The following is a 6,487-nucleotide window of genomic DNA, read 5'->3' on the forward strand; positions in this document are numbered from 1 at the left end:
CCACTAAACAATTGAGTGTATATTTCTGAAATCTTGAGTCTCTTCTCCCATTCAACAGAATGTTAGCATCATATCTTTAGTTTTCCATATGTTTCTGAACCTTGAGTTTTTTCTCCCATTGAACAGAACGGTGGATTTCTTGTAACAAAACGACAACATCCTCTTCTAGTTCACCGTTGTTCTAAATCACAATGGGTTTCTCTTATAGTAGAACAACAACATCCTCTCCTGTTCTCCGTTGTTTTGAATCAATATTATTCTTTTCCACCGTATAGAATGGAAGGTTTCTCTTGTAGTAGAACGACAACATCCTCTCCAGTCCGCCATTCTCTTGAACCTCCAGTTCATTGTTCTCTTGAATCAAAAGCATTTTTTCTATTGACCTGGGCGAATAGGATTCCTCATGGCTGAACCTTCTCCACTCTATTCCTCCCCAAATTCACGGTGGAGTGTTTCTCTCAGCACTCATTTTAAATAGTAGCGTACTCCTCCTGGTGCCATAATCCCAGTCATATATCTACTTTCACCATTAATCAATTAGTTAGGAATAGATATGTTCATGGGCCAGATAGCCCGAAGGGCCCTGCCTATTATTTTTTAGGCTTAGACAAAATTTCAGGCCCGTGGGCTTGGGTTTGGGCTTTAAATACTAGGCCCAATCATTTTTTGGGTTAGGCTTGGGCTTTCTCAAATAAGCTCGGCCTTGGCCCGATACTATTACATACAATAAAAAAACATTTATGTTATATATAATAAATACATATAATATATATTTGTTTCTTAAATTATTAATAAATATTAACTTATTAAATTAATTTATAATATTAGTTTATAAAAATACATGGAAAATTAAACATTTTGTGTACAGATCAGACTTCAGGCTTTATATATGGGCCGGGCTTGGGCCTGCACATTTTAGTAGTTGGGAATAATTACTAAAATATATTTTAGAAAATAAAACATTTTGGCGATTCTTTAATAAGATACTGGATAATTCTCGCCAATGAACTAGAAGAGCTCCACTTAAAAGACCTTCACAGTAAAATTCTTTTCCACCGAATTAGTAATATTCTTTGACATGAGATACAAATGACAAACTGAGCGAAATTTTGGGAGGAATAGGGTGGAATTTTGGGAGATACAAATCACAATAATATTCTTTTCCACTGAACCAGTAATACAAATGACAAACTCCCGTTCAATTAAGAAGAGGAGATCACCATCGTAAGCCATGTGAGGAACAAGGTGGAGGGAGAAGAAGAATGGATAGGGAAAAGGGAGTAAAAAAAAAAGGATTTATTTACGCCTAATGGGAGGAACATGGTAGAGCCAGAAAGAAGAGTTCACTGCCGTGAACTATGCAACAAACAGAGGAGAGGTTAGGGTTCAAACTATTGTTCGAATGGGAATGAAAAATAAGAGAACCAAAACTTTGTTGCTTAATTACATCTAACGCCTGACGGGACAGTTAAAGAGGTGGGTAGAAGATCCAGAGCTGTTAAAAGAATGCCGAGAGAGTGAGGTGTAAACAGCAAATGTCTGTAATTCCAACTTTTATGATAGTGGCATGGAGGGATTAATATTTCATAGCTGGGAGGAGATGAGTTATGAGGGTTTTGTTTGTGGTGGCTGTTCGCATCGTCTGCATATACAAATCCACCACGTCACTTAATTGTAAGGGAACAGTGAAAAGTTGATAGTTAACGTCCGTTTTGTAATAAACGAATAGTTTATATGCTTATTAATTAAGATTTGAATTTTGAACACTCCACCCAGCCTTTATTGATGCACTCTTTCTTTCTCTCGCTCTCTCTCCTTCTGCCGCTATGTTCTCTCCCCTCCACACCGACCATTGGTGACTGTTGTGCCACTGTTCCACTATGTTCTCTCGCCCCTGTCCTCTCTCTCTCTCTCTCTCTCCCATTTTTGTTGTTTCATCTTCCCACTTCCTGTCTTCCTCCAAATTGGCAATCTAACACTCCGATCAGGCCACCGCTTGCTCTAAGGAAGCTGTTGCAACCACTGGACATCCGACACTACAGAAGGCCGAAAATTTTAGTGTGTTCTTTGGTCTTCAAGGTGTGGAAAAGTCAGACCCTAGAATCTAGGAGAATGTGCCGCACAAGGCCAAAAATATTGCACCGGGGAAAAACTTTGCATATTGGAGATAGCTTGCGGGAGGATTACATGCAATCAAAGAGCATAGGAATGCATGCATTGGATGCATATTTATTTATTTATTTGGATTACTTTACATGAAGGTTAAACGGATTCATTGTGGCTTCAAAAAAAAGTTCATTGCTGATAATTGTTGTTCTTGCCAAGTTTACATTTTGTGCTGAAATTACATATTGGGTGATGTTACCCACTTGGACAACTGTGTTTGTTTTGATAATTCAAACTACAAACGTTTAAGAGGAATGTTTGTCCAATGGATTTGAGGCACATAGTTTTCTCTGAGAATTCTAAGAGAAATAAGACTAAACACATTCCTCTTTTCGGAATGAAAACCAATTCCAATTCTGATCTAAACCAAATAGACATTAGGAATAGACTTATTTCAATAGTGATTCTGGTTCCAATGTAAAATTTAACTTCTCTCCAGCTAAAACTGATCAAAGAAATCTCGCCAGTGAAGGACCTTGCTTATGATTGTTAATCTGTTATATTAATCTTCTTCCTTATATTAATCTTCTTCCTAACTTTCACCACTTATCTTGGACCACTCTTTCCAACGATATCGGAATGAGCAGGAAAAAAACCAAATGAGACTGTAGATAAGAATCCTTTGCATTGAAAAGTTGGAGTTCTCGAGTCCATAGGATTGCAAGGAGGATGCATTAGCACTGAAGGCAAGGAATTCTCTACTCTCAAACATTGAATCACAAGGACTAAGGAACTCTAAATATAAAATAGCTTATTCTCCTCATTTTAGTTTACCCTGAATAACGCAGGCTGCCACTTTGGAGAAGATATAAGATATAAGAATCACATATATAATATATTAAAATAACTTGTCTACCAATGGTTGTTGATGCTGCACAATCCGGGCACTTCTATCTGGCAGCTGATTCCTCATTGGCGACGGGCGGTACCTGAGTGAGAAAAGAGTGGTGAAGGATTCCTGTGGGACTTGCCCGGTGGGAATACTCCGATGCTTAAGTTAGAACGCTGGAGAAAGTAGTAAAGAGTGCAAAGAAGGCTATGAGTGTAGGTCGCACTAGACCACTGAGTTAGCTCGAGAGAAAGTTCAAGATACTCAAGATAAGATACCAGATATTCGAGAGAGCCCTTCCCTTCAACTAGGGGGCTCTTATATATGAGCGTTCTTGTCAAATCGAGCATAACCGCCATTGGACCTCGATCGTAGCCGTTATCTGCCAGGGTTGTACAGGTAACCATTGCAATGTACTACCCAATCGGGTGAGTGACACGTCCCGGAAGGACAGACACGCCACCATCTGTCAAGAGATGTGGGTGCAGTCTTGTCGGGCTGGCAGGGACTACGCCATCGTTTAGGAGACGTGGCGCAGTCTGACGCGTACGATCTTGTCAGATAGAAGCTTTTTGAAAACATTGTGTCACTTAGTAGCCAGCTGCCTTATAGCAACCTACCTTGTAGCGAGCTCCCGAGGGTATTGCGAGGTGATTCCTCTTGAAGTGGCCCTTGAGGCAGTTTTTCTGCCTAAATATTGGAGCGAATTGGTTATCCTAACTCGCGAGTTGGGGTAGATTTGTCTTGAAGTATTCCCTTTTAATACATCAGGGGTCCTTGAGCTTGCGCCATAGCGAGCTCACCCAATGGCAAGTTGTGACGTAGCGGGCTATTTTGAGGGCTCGTCATTTAGTCGCAGTAAGACTGTCGTGCTGAGCTGTTACTTGTGCTTAATCATATCCACGTGTCACTGTCTCAAGGGATCACATCAAATCACCCTCCATCAGTTGTTGATTCGAAGCAAGCAATGACTTGCTCGAAAGGCTAAGTTGCGATTTGGAGAAGGGAAGATGAAGAAACAAGAAAAATATGAGAGAGAGAGTTCTAGCCGGTGGTCAATGTGGAGGAACAGGGGAGTGCTCGTAGCGGAAGCAAGAGGGAGAGAACGAAAGAAAGAAAAGGGAGGGGGGGGGAGCAGAGAGGAGTGCATCTATTAATTTTACAAGGCTGGGCGGGTGTTTAAAATTCAAATCTTAATAAAAATAATAAACTATTCGTTTGTTACAAAACGGACATTAATTTTCAACTTTTCACTTCTCCGTTACAATTAAGTGACGTAGTGGATTTGTAATGCAGATGATCTCGAGGGGAAATCATGAGTTATCATCGTCTGCATCCGGGTTGCAGAAAAATTTCTGTAACGATGAATAAAAAAAGGCCACGTCATTCCATCTTATTAATCATAACTTAACGAAGTCCAAACGGTTAACGGGAGCCTGGACTCCAAAAAAAAACGTTGAAGTCTATTAATCCCGCCTTCACTCTCCCCTCAATCGTTTTTTTTTCCCAGTTCCCACCTCTCTCTCTTTCTCCATTCTCCTTCAACCCAACATTGTCGTCCGATCCATCGCAACCACCAGCGGCTGACGACGAGCAATGCTTCTCTCTCTTCCCTGTTATTTCCCTCTCTCTTGAGATTCTCTCTCTCTCTCCCCCTCCTTCGTTCTCCTTCAGCCGCCACCCTCACCACCCGAACCAGTACGACAAAGATCGCTTTAGATAACGCTTTTGTTTTACAGAATTGCTAGAAAGTTGATCATGTGTTGGATTCAGATATGAGAGAAATTTCTTAGTGGCACAATCCTTTTGGCCCCCATGTGCCTAGGTAGAAATTCAAGTTGAAAACCTCGAGCAGAGCAATCTAAATAACAAACAGTTGATGGGATCTCTTCCACGATCCATCAAAAGCTTATTTGGCAAGCAAAAACTCCTTCACAGTAATTTTTTTTTTTTCAGGTAGCAATACAACTGAGATAGTAAGATTGCAACAAGATGGATTTTAGCAAAAACAAATTCTCAACCCCAATCACCTTAGAGATCAACCAATGCAAGCTGCTAACATTCATTGATCAGAATAGGAGTGAGTTACCTGGTGGGATTCCACCTAAGGTTAGAGGTATACGAGTCTTCGATCAACTGAATCTATTGAGGAATATGAAAAATCATTTTGTAGGGAGAATCCCAATGTCTATCTTTGCAGTGGCAGCACTAGATGGAGGGTTGGGTTGCCGATTCCAAGGAAGAGGGAGAGTTCCGACGGCGCACCAGTAACGGTGGGCGCTGGACGGTGATAAGTTGTGAGAGCCTGAGAGGAGAGAGAAGGCAGGGACAGGGAGAGAAAGGGGATTGGGATTTGGGCGGGTTTTACCAACGTCCGTTAAACCTGGACTCCGTTACTCTTGAAACTTGTAAGTGATGTGGTGCTTTCTCATTCGTGGATCTAGAAAATTTTCTGCATCCCGGATGCAGACGATGTGAACTCCATGATTTCAATCCCAGCAACAATCTGATTGATCTTGGCTCGTGTATGAAAGGGGGTAATGTGGGTAACAACCCAGTCTGTTGAACTATAAGTCATTACAATTTTGTTCTTCAGTTTTGATCCATAGAAGTGAAAAACACATGGAGAACATTGTAGTTTCAACCAAGAAAGAGACAATTGTCTTGTCGTTCCTTGTAATCGTTGTAGGCCACTCAACCCAGACAATGACACAACTCTTAAAGCCACAGGTTGGAACGTTGAAGAATATATCTTGTTGTTCTACTTTGGATTCCAAGATGATGAAGACGTTCACCCCTGTTTGCTAGTAAAGAGAGAGAGGTTGTGCGATGACTCTAATTATCCTATGCCTAGAAATCTTCCTCAGATTAACCACTCAATAAAATGGGAATCAAGGCAAAGCCATTCATTTCATCTTACTTCACTGTATCATCCTCTTCTTAAGCTGATGTACCGGGGAATTCACAAAGTACAAGTTGAAGCCTCTCTTCAGAACAAGTGGCTTCTAGTAAATGTTCAATCTCCCAAGGACTTAAAAGCGCATATATGCCGAACCATGATTACTGCTGTCTTCTTGTAGGTTTATGATGATTTGAATGAAGGTTTGGATGTTTGTAACCGTTATGCTTTGGGACGTAAATATAACCGTTTTGTTTTTACCTGTTGTGGTTAATTTCATGGTTTTCAAAATCGGACTGGACTGGATCGGACAGTCAGATTGGAAAAACTGGAAACCGGTAAGGTGACTAGTTCCGTTTTTCCCTAAAACTAGATTTTCTCCAAAAACCATTAATTTTGGTCAATAAATGCTGACCCGGGTTATTAACCATTCAAACCTTTCGAAAAATTTTAACCGTTATTTATTTATTTATTTGTCAGAACAGGCCGATCATTCGATTTAAACGATTGGACCATTCGACCCAGTAACCGGACTCTCGGGGTCGGTTTTAAAAACCAATCTTATCATGGGACAGATGATGTGTTCATGGGAT

The 6,487-nt window shown here is 40.7% G+C and overlaps 1 pseudogene; it reads left to right on the top strand.

Moving 5' to 3' along the window:
* The first annotated feature begins 5,561 nt into the window (after positions 1-5,561).
* Positions 5,562-6,168, top strand: LOC148845559 (plant UBX domain-containing protein 7-like; annotated as a pseudogene).
* Positions 6,169-6,487: the final 319 nt, after the last annotated feature.

This window comes from Nelumbo lutea, chromosome 7 (assembly GCF_056320005.1).
Source record: "Nelumbo lutea isolate HS-2025 chromosome 7, American lotus-T2T, whole genome shotgun sequence".
NCBI lineage: Eukaryota > Viridiplantae > Streptophyta > Magnoliopsida > Proteales > Nelumbonaceae > Nelumbo > Nelumbo lutea.